The 16,539-nt window shown below is 28.2% G+C and overlaps 1 long non-coding RNA gene across 1 annotated transcript; it reads right to left on the minus strand.

Moving 5' to 3' along the window:
- Positions 1-11,601: 11,601 nt before the first annotated feature.
- Positions 11,602-15,390, minus strand: LOC131599107 (uncharacterized). The gene is made up of 5 exons (XR_009282560.1): positions 15,013-15,390; positions 14,561-14,665; positions 12,684-12,777; positions 12,518-12,610; positions 11,602-12,439 (listed from the first exon to the last, which is right to left on the minus strand). It is a non-coding gene; the product is annotated as an uncharacterized LOC131599107 (long non-coding RNA).
- Positions 15,391-16,539: the final 1,149 nt, after the last annotated feature.

Genomic DNA, 16,539 nt, shown 5'->3' on the forward strand with positions numbered 1-16,539 from the left:
GCATGTGTTGCATGATGTTTTGTCTAATGGATAATGTCTTACCTCGTTGGATGAGAAAAATGACACGATGATATATACTACATTAGATGCACCATATGCTATAAGCATAAACAATAAGTACTAAAATGATTGAAGTGTTCACACTGGATCACTATCAAGAAGGTCTATGGATATGTTAAAAGGACCTGATGTTCTTTTTCTTGAGAGTAGATGAGACTGATCATTATAAAGGATGTGCAATGATGTTATTGCCAAATTTATGAACTATATATTTATATCACAGTATAAATAAAATGTTAGACAACTGTATGAGTTGAAAACAGGTTTCAAACAGATGTTGTTTCTAGCACAAAGGTCAGATATATGATTTGGATCTCCTTGCTAATTCTTGGGAAGAAAATTATGTTTCTTGTATTGTAGATCCCAATAATCTCATTCACGATGATAATGGGTTAATCTTCCAAGTTTAGATAACTAGATCTCACTAGAGATCCATATATATATATATATATATATATATATATATATATATATATATATAATATTGACACTTCAGTTTATTTCGATAGAAGATCGAAAGTTAAAATTGGAAGAGGTGTATATTACCAATATTGGAAAGAATTCCTTATACCCTAAATAAAGTATCGGGCATAGATGATGCTTGACGTACACAATGGGCAAATAGATGTTAAATTATTGTCTGATTGACTTTAGTTCTAGTGGGAGATTGTTGGAGTAAGCCCTAATAGCCAATAAATACTAGCTTAATATGCTTATGTATCATGACCTTGATATATATTGTTTGTTAATATATATACTTATTAGGCATTGTATTTATTACGTTATTTTTATATGACATAATAAAGTCCTTAGAATAATTAGTCTATTAATGACCTATTAAGTGTGACTAAATCGTGAGACCTCATTAAACATAAGAACAGTATTATTAAGATATTCGTAGTCAAGCTTTACTGTCAAATAGGATAACAGTAATGCATAGAGACTATTATATGAGTAGACTGATGACCGTATCTCACGGGTCATGGATATGAGATATCAAGTATTCACATAGGCATAAATATTAGGATTAATATTTATATTGGATTGACCAACCATGAGAATACTATATAGTTTGTTATGTAAGTGTCATAAGTTATTCTCATAGTGATAATGGTGTATACCACCCTTCGACCTGAAACCGCTATGGACCCTAGATGTGGAGTCGAGTACTTTATTGTCAATCAAACATTGTCCGTAACAGGATGACCATAAAGATGGTTGATGGGTAATTTACGAATCATGCTGAGGGACATGAGTGACCTATATGGGATTTTTCCCTCCTACATATACGAGAGTAATATCTGTTGGCCCCTTGATATCAGATATTGGGCTTATTTGTTGTTTTAAGTATACTCGGGGATCAAGGAATAAAATATTGGACTATACAAGGGTGACAGATTCTATGCCTTGTGTTCAATATAGATATAAGAGCAAAAGGGTTATTGTACACATAATCATTATCCTATAGATGTTATGTCAGATCACACGACATTCTCGTCACTTGGGTAGCAGTGATGTGTTGCTAGATACTGCTCTCTATTTATATTATTAAATAGGTGATTTAATATTATTTCCAACGTTACGAGAACCTACAGGGTCACACGCATAGAGTACTTATAATAGAATGGATAATTAAACACTATTTAATTTAATTACGTGTTAATAGTATTTAAATTATTTAATACATTAGCACATATATAATTTATTTGATTAAATATGGTTTAATAAAATAAATGAGGATTGAAATTAGTTAAATTAAATATGATTTAATTTAAACTTATTTTATTTAATTAAAAGAGTTTGATTAAATATAAATAATATTTATTTAATTAAATAGTTTAATTAATTTAGATTGGGTTTATTTTTGGAAAAGCCAAAAATAAGAGCATTGGGGTTTTAGAAGCTCTCTATAAATAGAGGAGCTCTTTCCCCTAACAAAAGCTAATTGTCAATTTTCCTAGAGTAAAAACGGCTTGCACCGCCTTCCACTTTGCACTCGCATGGACTACGTAGAGACACCGGTATCTTTATTCGTTTGTGATTAAAAGATAAATCGTGCTTCAAGAGGTAATTCTTGAATCCTTATTGTGTTTTATTTGTTATTAATGATTTAATCAAGATCCGTTCATCGGGATTGTTTCGCTAAGAGGATATTTTTTTTAAAAATCCCTCTTAAATCCCAATAGGAGGAGATGTTATTGGTAAATCTTCTAGGAAAATTATTGCTCGGAGTCTTCCATAATACATAATTCCTAAATTACCCTTGAAAACTATCAAAGTGGATAGTTTCTAAGGACTTAAAAATATCTCCAAGATTAGGAGAAACATTTTAGCTTGTAGCAAGGATCTCGACAAGAAGATAACTTGTAAAATGATGTTTTAATCTGCTATGAACACTAACATCCTTAAATATTTGGACTTAAGACATTTTCCAAAGTATAATGTTAGGAAATTATGTTGAACATTATATTCCTTTTGATTCCAAAACAATACGGGAATAATAACCTCCTTTAGCATAATACTTAGCCCTTATTAAAGATTAGGACCAGCTCGTTGCTGATCAAAAGGAAAAAAGTTATGTCTAAATAGCAAACATTTTCTATTCATATTATCATACTCGGCCAATTATTTTATCCCTAAATTCACCATAATCAAAATTTTTCATCTTTGAATCAATAGGTGATACAAACTCCAAATAATGAATTCCTTGAGCTCTGGATAACAAATTGTTGACTTGGAAGTCATTTGATCCAGTGGAGGCCGGCCTTTTAGAATGAATCTCACTTTTGGAGTGCCAGTCTATTTAGATGATGTTCCAACATTTGATTGGACATTAGTCCCTTTCTCCATGATTGAACCATTGACTTTGGTTCTGGAGCATGCATCCATTCAGCATAAACAGAGTACATCCTTATGGTATCTTTGAAGGAGTTGATGAAGATCTTTGATTTTTGTTAGATATGGATCAACTAGGTGATTTTTTTATAGAAAAATCCTTCACATATTTAAGGGCATGTCTTTGTTTGGCAAGTCTTTCCCTTTGTATTGACCTCATTGGTCAAGATAGGAAGGTCTAAAACTTTGTCAACAGTCTGACGCTACCAATTTTGGTATGACATCGGGGCTTCATCTTGCTTTGATCATTAAGCATGTAGATGAGTAGGTGGGGCTTGAGGAACCACACAAATAATAATAATTTTTCGAACTTAGCTCTCTAGTCAGTCTTTATTCACCTTATTAGTGACCAGACAATCTTCCTTGATGAATCTTGTCTTCATACCTTAGTCACACAGTTGGCTTATATACATCACACTAGTCATTATCTCTTTTAGCAAGAAGAACTATAACAAGAATAGAAAAACTAGTTCCATCCATTTTTTCAATTTTCTCCACTTTTGGCATTTTTGCCAAATAGACACGGAAGATGGAGTGATACATAGAGTTCACGACTATTTTACTCCAAACATGTGTCTGAAACAGCCAGTGTCAAAGAAGATATACTAGTCTTCTTTTGTAAAACAAACTCTAAGGGAAATATCTTCCTTGAATTTTATCCCTTGCATGGTCAACCTTTTGGATAGACATACATCTTAAGAGTAAAGTGGAATGTTATGCTCATATTTTCCCATATAAGTGACATTTCCAATTCAAGTCCCTGTTAATAGCTTGAGAATTCATAAATTTGGAATGATGTTGAGACAAAGTAATTAGTGACCTGATCTGAATTTTTCTCTCTCTTATCTTTTCATCTTTCACCTTCTTCTCTCTTCTAATCCACTTTCTTTTTTTTTCCAATATCTACCAGAAGCTTTCATCTCATTTACTGTAACTTTCTCTATTCTTTCAATCATAATTTTCTTTCACGTTTTTTGTTTCTTAATTTGGTTTCATCCCTTATTCCACTTTATTTTTGGTTTATTGTGATTTAAATATAACTTTGTAATAAAGAATAATATAATTATTTAACAGAAATGGATATAAAAATAGGATACAAATTTACAAAAATATTGTTGTGAGTTTAAAATTTATGATTTCTTGTTGTTTATGAACATTTATAAATTCTTAAACATCAAATTATGAAATTGGTTAATTGTACGGAAATAGTCGTTAATATATTTCAAATACTGGTTAATAATTTCCTGACATAAAAAACGCGAAGGAAATTTCAAGTATTACAAAATTGGTTAATTCCATCTCAAACGTTAGCTAATACATCTCACAAGTTGGTTAATTAAATTTCAAACATTAAAAACTAAAGTAAATTAAAATGAAAATAAAATTAGTTAATTATATGTAAAATATTGGTTAATACATTTTAGGAGTTGGTTAAAGAATTCTCAAACATTAAAAATATAATATAAATTACATGTAAAAAAATGATTAATTTTATATAAAATGTTGGTTAACACTTTTCAGAAATTGGTTAATCCATGTTGAGATATAAAGTACTTAAGTAAATTACAATTAAAACAAAATTGATTAATTATGTGTAAAAAATTATTACAAATTAAAATATGATTAATGTAATTATCTAAGTAATTTACTCATAAATAATGTAGTTGAATTTATTTTATGTTACTAGAGTTTAGTTTTAACTTTCTTAAGAAAAGAAGAGTAGAGAGAATTTGGAATTCTTTGGAATTATGATGGTGGACGAGAGAGACATTTTTTTAAGAAAGTTAATCAATATGAAAAAAAATTAAAATGACAAAAATATCCCTTTAAAAATAAATAGGTTGTATTTTTTTTTTACTAAAAACAAATATCCGTTCATTTCAATTGATAGAGTATATTGTTGCAATACAAATTAAAAATCATCAAAAAGAAAAACCATAAATCTGCAAACAAACTCAGAAAAAAATTTAAATAACCATGTTTTAAAAAAAATACAAAAAAAACCATGTTTTGAGATTATTTACCAAAGTGTCTAGGTTTGAGATACCGGATAGGTGAATGCGCCAATTGAAAAGGCGTAATAGTGTTAATATTAGGTGTATGCGCCATTTCATTTGGCTTGCCCTAATTGGACAAGCATTTGCGCCAAATAAAATGGCACATTAGGCTAGGGTTTTTTTGTTTAAGCCATTCCAAATGGCGCATTAGGTTTAGGGTATTTTTTTATTTTTTATTTAATTTTTATATTAACATTAAGAAACACATGTTTTGACAGCCGGTAGTAGAAATAGAAACAAAGGGTCTATATAAAATACCGGAAATAACAAATTTTATTAATGTTAGGGTTTGGGTACAACGAAAACAACTGATTATGGAAAACCTAACAAAAAGCCTAATGTCTTCCATCGCCAAGATAACCATTTGTTCCACACGAAGGTCTTGTTATCACACGTCGAGCGCGGTCGTTGACGTTGCCGTGAACCCTAGGACCAACCCTACCACCCCTACCCCTTCGTGGTTCTTGTTGGGATTGTGTAGCTGGGACTGTAAGTGTGTTGTTCCGGTGGTCGCTGTCAATGAATTCATCAACGCCACCATAATTTCCCAGAAACCGACAATCGTAAAGTCAGTTACCCAATCCCTCAAAAGTATTAAATGGTGGTGGGGGAGTAGGTTGGGATACAACTTCTGAAAAGTAACACTCAACAACACTTGTACTACCTTGATAAAGCCCAAATTGATTGGACGGTGTTGCAAACCCAAAGGGTGTACCGTAAACCTTAAACCTTAAACCATAAACCTTAAACCCTAAATTCACAACATCTATGTTAATAGCATAAAACTGCAAATTACATATGCCAAAAAAATAACTATGGCTATATTGAAATATCCGAAATATTCATGTCTCTGGATCTGTAGCGTTAATGACATCAAAGTCGTAGATTGGATCCGCATTAGATCGAAAATCATCTTTCAAACTGAAACAAATGAACACCGCACAAAGACGGATAAACAAAAAATACTGCACAAAAACAGGAAATCAAAACAAACAACGATGTATTAAGAAGACGAAATCATAAAAAAAAACTAAATATATGTGAGAATTACTTATTTAATTAATAGAAAAACAAGAACGATTTGAAAGGGTGGTTTTGGATCAAAATCAATCCTAAATCACCTCTCTCAAAGAGATAAAAAATTGAAAAGAAAAAAAATGACGACAACTCTTAAAGAAGTGTTGAAAAATATTATGGTGTTATAGTATTTTGCGTCAACAAATATCTTGTATTTAAAAATAATAGTATATATTGTACTATTAAAAGAAACTAGTGTGTATACCCGTGCGAGGCACGGGATAAAATTTCTTATTAAAAAAAACCACCTTATAATTATTCACGGTTTACAAATGAAGTTATGATAACATAAAAATAAGTGGATAAGTTATTAGAAGTACATATAAAATAATAATTTAACTATTTAATAAGTAATGATTATATAATCTCTATTGTAAAGAAAGATTTGATTGTATTACTGGAAATGATTGAAACATTTATAAAAATGAAACATTAGTCTTCATGATGATGACTGTTCAGCTGAGGCTACTTCAGGTACACATTGACCAGAAGGTGTGTCTAACCAGAAGGTGTGTCTGACTAGAAGCTGTGTCTATGAACAACTTTGATATTAACTCATTCACTATGATATAATCTACATTATCTAAATCATAATAATTATATTGATTCAAGGTTACTTTTATCAAACATTTGAGACAGCTCACCAATAATGATACATATAATAGGTATTAACTTGAAAAGGATGAAAATATGATCCATATATTACAAAAAATTTTTAAGCGATATTCTTTCATACAAAGGAAAAAATTACAAAAGGTATAATCACCATAAGTATATTGTTGATTACACTCTTTTAATTTTTCTAAATTCACAAATTTTGATACAAATGAGTCCATAGCATTAGTAAAATTCTCTTCTACACTCTCTGAAAGAATTTCTTGTCATCTGCATACATGTCTAAAAATAAGTCCAAAAATATTATATTATATTAAATTAATAAAAATATTGATTAAAAAGAGATGTTACGATTTATATATTTAAATCAAAATAATTATAATTAAATATTTTTAAAAATATATTAAAATAAATTCTATAAAATTAATTAAAATAATTAAGATATAAATATAAATTTGAGAATAACTAAAAGTCAGTAATTCCCCTTTATGTGTATTTATTATATTGAGAATTCAAATTTTGAATAAAAATCAATTTTTAGAATTAAAAAAAAAATCATAACAATTTAATTATAGCAAAGTTTCTTTTATTAGTAACTTTTAAAAATAGTAAGGAGTGTAATATTTTGACACTTAGCAAATTTGCTATAAAACTCTTTTGTTTAATTATTATTTATGATGTGAAAATATCATTTTGGATATCATTAAATCAAACATTAATTATTGATCCAATGAAACATCTTCCATACTTTTTTTTTTGTTTGAAAATTATTAAGAGTTACTTAAAATATACATGGTATTTATCTCCTAATAAAATACATATTAAATATCTCTATTTACATACTTTAATGAAATTGAGGTACATGACTAATTTGCTATAAGTTGGCAGACATATTTTGTTTCAATCAAATATATTTTGTAAAGTACAATTTATCAAGAAAAAGTTACTACTTAAAAAAAAAATATTTTTGGTTAAAGATTTTTAAATAATGTATAATGGAATTGGGGCAAACACTAATTGAAAAATATTATTTTATAATTAGCGACTAGTTTTCAATTAAGACATAAAAAAGCATAGCAAATATGGTACAAGGACGTAGTTAGAAATTTTGAGTAATAGAGGCAATATTACATATAAATTTATGATATTTTTATCTTCAAATCAAGAAAATAAATTAAGTGTTTGAAATAATTTATTAATTAAAATATTATACTTAATATTTAAAAAAAAATAAAACATTTGCAAAATTTAGGTGAAAAAACTATACATGACTTTATTAGATAGATAATGGTTTTGCATTATTACACTCCTATATGCCATTTGAAACACATAGTAGTTCTAAAGAGAGATTAAAATTAAGTGGGTGACACACGTGAAACTATTTGAAAAATTAATTTGGGACAAGAAAAATAAAACTACTAAACTCACTAATAACACTTCTTTCGGTATTTTAAAAAGTAAAAAATAAAAGAACTAATGGCTTTCTGTATTTCAAAAAGTAAATTAAGTGGAGGACACATATGAAATTACTCATTGCACATCATTGTTGACTATGCCTACATGCCTTTTAATGATTTAATAAAATATACTACTATTGGAGAGTAAATATATGACATAAATAAAATCTGTCATCACATGATGCAGTAGTTCATATTAATTATTACAATATTCTTTACCGCTTTTAAAAAGAAAGGTCGAAAACTAACCAAATACAATTAACAAGTTGTCATCGTAAACGCAGAAGATACGCCAAAACTCAAAATTATATTACGAAGTCAAAATGCAAACGCAAGAGATGAATTTGAAAGTACTAATAATATCTTCTTTTGTTTCTTTTTCACCATTTTCTTTTCATCACCTTCTCTATTATATAAACATTTCTCTTCTCCTCTACTTCCATTATTCTAAACTATTATTCTCCTATTTAACTCCCCCCTCTCTATCACTTTCATCTCATAATACATTCTATTATGTTCCAAATATGATATTTCCTAGTCTGTTTTTATTCATTTTCATCTTTTTAATATTTCTTTCTTCTACTTGTTGAAGTGACAAAATAACGAGGTTATCTACTCAGCCAAAAGTAAAATTCAACCAACATACAGGTTACATCACCATTGATGTAAACCACTGAAAGGAAACTCTTTTACTACTTTGTGGAGGCAGAACCTCAGGATGAGTTTTGTGGCGGGATGATTTTTTTCATCCACAAAGTAGTAGAAGAGTTTTCTACCATGATTTACATCAATGGTGATGTAACCTGCATGCTGGTTGAATTTTACTCTAGACTAAGTAGGCAACCTTGTTATTTTGTCACTTCCATAAATAGAAGAAAAAATTATGAAAAAGATAAAAATGAATACAAACAGGCTAGGGAGAGCCATATTTGGAACAAAATATAATGTATTATGAGATAGAAGTGGTAGAGAGGAGGAGAGTTAGACTGAGTATAATAATTTAGAATATTGGAAGTACAGGAGAGGAGGGTGTTTATATAGTAGAGAAGGTGAGAAGAAAATATGGTGAAAGAGAAACAAGATGTTATTAGTACTTTCAAATTAATCTCTTGCGTTTGCATTATAGCTCTGACCAAATGCTTTTTAACCTGACTTTTGATTGCGACTTCGAATTTTATTTCTAGGATGAGTTGTGCAAGCTGAGTTTTAAAGTGACCTGAAGACAGTCAAACTAAGAATCATTATTTAACAAAATCTAAAAAGAAAATAAAAAATCATTAAACACAAATATTACCTGCATAGCTCTTTCATGCAATGAAGAATTCATTTGTCTTGAACTCTAGAAATTTGTTGAATCAATGCTGAAGGAAAACAAGTTGATCCCTTGCTGAAAATCACAAGAGTTAGTAATGACAAATTTTATAGCATAGATAAAATAATATAAAAATTTCTAAAGTAAAAGTGTATTACCTATCATTTCATGAGTAATAAGCAAATGTCAGAACTGTTGGTGGAGTAAGAAAAACCAACTCCAGCAGAAGAATCAAGATAAAGCATGTTTGCCACTGTAATAATAATATTTTACGATAACTTTATTAGAGATTTTATTAATACTAATAAAATGATATTGTATAGATAATTTTATTAATAATAAAATGTTAGATTTTACGCAACATGTACTATAACATAAATTCAATTACATTATTTATGAACAAATTACTTAGATAATTACATTAATCATATTTTAATTTATACAAATATATTTTTTACACACAATTAATCAATTTTGATTTAATTGTAGTTTACTTAACTATTTTATATTTCAAAATTGATTAACCAATTTCTCAAAAGTGTTAACCAATGTTTTATATACCATTAATTATTTTTATTTCACATGTAATTTTCTTTACATTTTAATTTACTTCCATTTTTAATGTCTAAAAATTAACTAACCAACTTCCGAGATGTATTAGCCAACGTGTCAGATCAAATTTCCCAAATTTGTAACACTTGAAATTTCCTTCATATTTTGATGTGAGAAAATTATTAACCAATATCTAAAATATATTAACAACGATTTCCATACAATTAACCAGTTTCATATTTTAGTGTTTAAGAATTTATAAATGTTCATAAACAAAAAAAAAAATTAAATTTTAAATTCACAACAATATTTTTGTAAATTGTAAATTCTTTTAAAATGTAATTTGTATCCTATATTCACAACTGCATTTTTTGAATTTTCAAAACTGGTCTAATAAGTGAAAAGAGGAGTTGAGAGAATTAGAAAATTTTGATCAGTACATGAAAAGGAAGAGAATAGGAAACATGAGCTTTTGGAAGGAGAGCTAGGTTTTGAAGGGATAATTCATAGGAGTTGCTTGTTTTGCCATTTCTTGCTGGAATTACAAGGTAAAAGGCGATTGTTTATCTATGGGTGCCATAACCATAAAGGGGTAGAGAGGTTTTCCTTAACCTCCAATAAGTTTGAATGTCTCTATTGTTTGATGATGCATATGAAGAATGAGTTGATATGAGAATTTTCTTGTGTTGCCTATATATGAAGGTGTGAAGGTTTGTATTGAAATTGGGTGTTTTGGGTATGAATATAATTGACTAATTCATGATGAGATTAATGAAATTGTGTTAATTGGTGAATATTTGATATGTTAATCATTTTAGAATGTGAAATTGTTGATTTTTATTGATGAAATTGGGATAAGTTTGGTAGGGAGGGAGGAGATAATCGTAACATGAAAACTGAGTTTTTTTTGGAAAAACATACAGTGACAATCGATTGTCCCCCGATGACAATCAATTGTACTAGTGCAATTTTTGGAAAATAATACTATCACAATCAATTGTAATTTTATAAATGTATTTTTTGGGTCTTGAAGTAGCTAAGCATCGTTGATGATAATCCATTCTCATCATATGACAATCGATTGACGTAGGCCAAAATTTTGACAATTTTTCTGTTTTGATCTTTGTTGCATTGTCTGAAGATTTTGGCTATAATGTTTGATCCGTAAGTCCAAATACCTCCCTGTTTGAAGTGTTAGAAAGATAACAATCAAATATATAGTATGGAAGTGCTTACTGAAAAAATATAGTGATATTCTGGTTTCTAACAGAGGGATGTTTATGATGGTTTGTATGATCGATTATTGAACTGCTTAGTTATCATAAATTCATAAGGAAATGTTGATGTTATAATGAATTGACATGACTTAATATCTACGAATATATAATTTTTGAGTTGATGTTGATTGATGTTTTTTGTTGATTGTCATAATTTTGATTAATGGTTGCGTATGGTGTATGAAGTTATGTGATGATGATGTTGTATTGAACGATTATGAGTTGTGATGAGTATGTGCTGTCGTTTGAGCATGATAGTTGATGATGTTCTGATGATGTTGATGATGGTTATTATGTTGTTGTGTATCATGATTATAATGTTGATTATGATGTTGTTATGTTATGATGTTGAGAATAATATTGATGTTGTTGTTGTAATTGGTGAATAATAATCCGAGTAAGGAGGACTATTATTATAGGTCAATGCATGTTTTTGTTATTGTCGGGAGGGAATTTTAAAAATTATGTTGTTGTTGAATTGGCGTGTTTGACATGCATTCATGATGTCATTGTTGTTGATGAAAGAGGCAAGTTACAATCCGAGTAGGGTGGATTGGTAACTTGTCCCGAATCAAAGAAGGGTGGATTCAGGGTTCGAGTAGGGTGTATCTGGTTCACTAAGGAACCTTTTGATGATATGTGTAATACGGTGAACTGACTTTATTCGAAATGTTGCGGATAGCATGAGTCGCCACCGACTTTTATTTTATCCAATTGGAAAGGCTAAAAGAGCAGGAAAGACCTTTTGAAAAGACTTCGAGTTCGGGGGGTAGGTTATACAAAGGGAAGGCGTAAGGCACCCTTTGCATCCATGGTTATCCATGGGCTCTTAATTGCTTAGCTCACTTGTTTGTTTGAATTGTTTGAAAAGTGCCGTGTGTGAATAGTAAAATTATTGTTTGGAAAATAATAATTTAAAATGATGGAAGTGGAGGAGAAGAGAAATGTTTATATAGTAGAGAAGGTGATGAAAAGAACATGGTGAAAACCAGACAAAAGAAGATATTAATAGTAATTTCAAATTCATCTCTTGCGTTTGCATTACAACTCTGACCAAATGCTTTATGATCTGACTTTTGATTTTGCCTTCGAGTTTTGTTTTTAGGATGAGTTGTGCAAGCTGAGGTGTAAAGTGACCTGAAGACAATCAAACAAAGAATTGTTACTTAACAAAATCTAAAAAGAAAATAAAAAATCATTAAACACAAATATTACCTGCATAACTCTTTCATGCAATGAAGAATTCATTTGTCTTGAACTCTAGGAATTTATTGAACCAATGCTGAAGGAAAACAAGTTGATCCCTTGCTAAAAATCACAAGAGTTAGTAATGAAAAAATTTATAGCATAGATAAAAAATTCTAAAGTAAAAATGTATTACCTGTCATTTCATGAGTAACCAGCAAATGTCAGAAGTGTTGGTGGAATAAGAAAAACCAACCCAGCAGGAGAATCAAGATAAAGCATATTTGCCACTGTAATAATAATATTTTACGGTAACTTTATCAGAGATTTTATTAATACTAATAAAATTATATTGCATAGATAATTTTATTAATAATAAAGTGTTAGATTTTACACAACATGTAACATAAAATAAATTCAATTACATTATTTATGAACAAATTACTTAGATAATTACATTAATCATATTTTAATTTATACAAATTTATTTTTTACACTCAATTAACCAATTTTGATTTAACTGTAGTTTACTTAACTATTTTATATTTTAAAATTGATTAACCAATTTCTCAAAAGTGTTAACCAACGTTTTATATACCATTAATTATTTTTATTTCAGATGTAATTTTCTTTACATTTTAATTTACTTCCACTTTTAATGTCTAAAAATTAACTAACCAACTTTCGAGATGTATTAGCCAACGTTTCAGATAAAATTTCCCAATTTTGTAACACTTGAAATTTCCTTCTTATTTTGATGTGAGAAAATTAACCAATATCTAAAATATATTAACGACTATTACCATACAATTAACCAGTTTCAGATTTTGGTGTTTAAGAATTTATAAATGTTCATAAACAAAAAAAATCATAAATTTTAAATTCACAACAATATTTTTTGTAAATTGTAAATTCTTTTAAAATGTAATTTGTATCCTATATTTCTACTCATTTCTAATAAATAATTATATTATTCTTTACTACAAAGTTAAATCCAAATCACAATAAACCAGAAATAAAGTGGAATAAAGGGTGAAAAATTAAGAAACAAAAAACATAGAAAGAAAAATATGATTGAAAAAATGGAGAAAGTTACAGTAGAAGAGATGAGAGCTTCCATAGATGTTGAAAGAAAAGAAAGTGGATTAGAAAAGAGAAGAAGGTGAAAGATAAAAAGATAAGAAAGAGAAAATCTCAAGTCGGGTCACTTGTTACTTTTTATTCTATACAAAATTAAATACTATAAAAAAATCATTGTTACTTTTTTTCCATACAAAATTAAATAATATAAAACTCATGTACTCCATTTATGAATTAGTAGTATACATTGTAGGTGTTACTATTAGTGTCATGATAGCATTCCTGTTTTTTAAATTTTTTTTCTAAATGCTGGTAAATTGGCATTCTATAAATTATCTTTTAGTTTTCTTATTTTTATTTAGTTAATGTTATTTAAAATTTTTTAAAAATACCAATGATATTTAAATAGCAAAACAAAGATCATGGTACAGAACCTTTCACCCCTTGCCAAAAAATAATTTTGATCTCTCTATTTTTACTTGCTAACATTTTTTTTCTATTTTAAAACTTTTTAGTTTTTGCTTCTATCTTATGTTTTAGAACTAAGAATTAATTACGTGATAAATATAAATATATTTTGACATAAAAAACAAACAATTAATTTAGATTTGATGTAAAATTTAATATTAATTTAGTTAAATTATAATGTGACAGTCAATTTAGAATAAAATGTATTTTTATTCACTCTCTTCTGATCCAGTCATTAGTATCACTAATTTTTTATGTTGTAGTTTGAAAATAATATTTATTTTGTTTCTCTATTGTTTTTTCTCTCTACAAGCTATTTATTTTTTATTCTCAGTTAAAGTCATTTAATTGAATAAATTTTAAGTGAACTATCTTTGATTTAAAAAATATAAATAAAAATCAGTAATTATACTGCTCTTAAATTTTATAGAAAACGGTTTTCAAGTATTGTCTGATGTTATAAATCTAATCCGTAGAAAACCAAAAGTTTAAAAGATTGCAAATTAAAATTGAAGTAAAAATCACCTGTATTCCATTTCAGCTCTGACGAAATGCTTTTTGACCTTATTTTGATTGTGGGTTTGAAAGACTCATGCTGACGAAATACTCTAATAGTAGAGCACTTAAGTCCTACAAAATTAAACAACAGTCATAAAATTAAAAAAAAATTTACTTAATAAATTATAAAAATAGGTTGGTATAGATCAGTTAGACCAACCGATTAGTATGGATCAGTAAAGCAAGTAATCACTATCCTACTTTCTTCGATCATACTTTGAATTAAAACCACTGAATACAAAGTGACTTTATAAGACAAAAATGGACCAAAGAGTTTTAATATAGTATCTGAAAAAAGTAAGACAAGAATTCTCTTAATCTCACATGGAATATGTATAATTATCAGTAGCTTTGAAGGCAACGGATCGAGAAAAACAACACAAGCAATGTGAAAATGGTTTGAGAGAAAAACAAAGTACCAGTAGATTTGAAGGCAACGAATCCAGATCACGACTTGGTAATGGTTGTGCTTTGACGGTTGAAGAGCAGGTTTGTGCGCCTGGGTGTCGTGAGATGTCCGGATCGGTCAGATTCATAGTTGCATAAATGAGAGAACAAGAATATTGTTGTCACGGTTGTTGGTTGTTGTTGAGTTTGTGTTAGTGTTGAAATGAAAAGTAGATCCAGTTTTGTTAACGGATCGGATATGGTGGATTATGGAGGTTGTTTTAGTGGTTATCTGGTGGAAGTAGGTTGTGTTTTTTGCCAGAGAGAAAGTGAAAGAAGGTGATATCTACGTGAAGTGAAGGAAAAGTGAAACAGAAATGTTATTGGATGAAAGTGAGAGCATCTGGAATAAACAATTATGACCAATAAAATAAATGAAAGAAAAAAAAAACCAAAATGTATTCATGATGTAAATGTAGGTGAAAATTAAGAAAATCTAAATAATTAAAAAAAAACTATTTATTTTGATAAAAAAATAAAAGAAAAAACAAATAAATGTAATGATACTACTATCTTGTCTAAATAATTCAAATAAAGTTTGAAACTTTATTGAAAATGTTTCATAGTTCGGTCACATGGCATGCAGGAGATTGTACTAGCTAGATGTTTATTCACTATATGAGTCAATGCTGTATTTGACTAGCTTTTCTTTTTAAGTTTGTTTCTCATGCATTTCGAGATTTTTTCAATTTATTTATTCAAATATTAAACCGCTAGAAAATTAACAATCACGTAGAATAAAATTTTATTTTAAAAACCTATTTACATTACTGAAACTAAATATAATTACAATATCTTATATTTAATTTCTTAATTTATAATATATATTTTAAAGTTTTTTAATTAATATAAACATAATTTATGAAATATAAATTTTAACATTAAAACTTATAATCAAATGAATAAATAAGATAATATTGTGAAGTTAAATTTGTCTTGTAAAAATTTAACTACATGTACTATTAAGATAAAAAAAAAATATGATATTTATATAATAAAGGTTAAAAAAATTAAGAACAAGGAGATTGAATTCTGAATTTTTTGTTGATAAATTTAAAAAAATGAAAAGGCGAAAAATAATTCAATATATTATATTTATATAATTACAATTAATTAATAAAAATATATACAAAACGAAATGATAAAAATGTTGTGAGATTTCATACCAATAATGTTTTAACAATTTTATAATTTAATGCATCTTAGGCAAAAAAAAAATTTGAGATACAACTTGTTTTGTTTATGTTTCATGCACATTAAGGAAATTTGGGAAAGAGTAGAACAAAATTACGGGTGATCTATAATAACGTGTTATGGCCAACAACCAAGAGAGGGATTATATTTTTGGTCCTACAAGAATTACGATATGCCCGTAATAATGGGCTATGGCCGTAATTCCTTATATGTTTGGCTTCGTGATTTAGTGGTTTTATTGTCAATGAATGCCCTAAGGGCTATTTAAGTGATGCAAACATAGAACAAAAACCTACCGAGCTTCT

Source organism: Vicia villosa, linkage group LG4, assembly GCF_029867415.1.
Source record: "Vicia villosa cultivar HV-30 ecotype Madison, WI linkage group LG4, Vvil1.0, whole genome shotgun sequence".
Classification (NCBI taxonomy): Eukaryota; Viridiplantae; Streptophyta; class Magnoliopsida; order Fabales; family Fabaceae; genus Vicia; species Vicia villosa.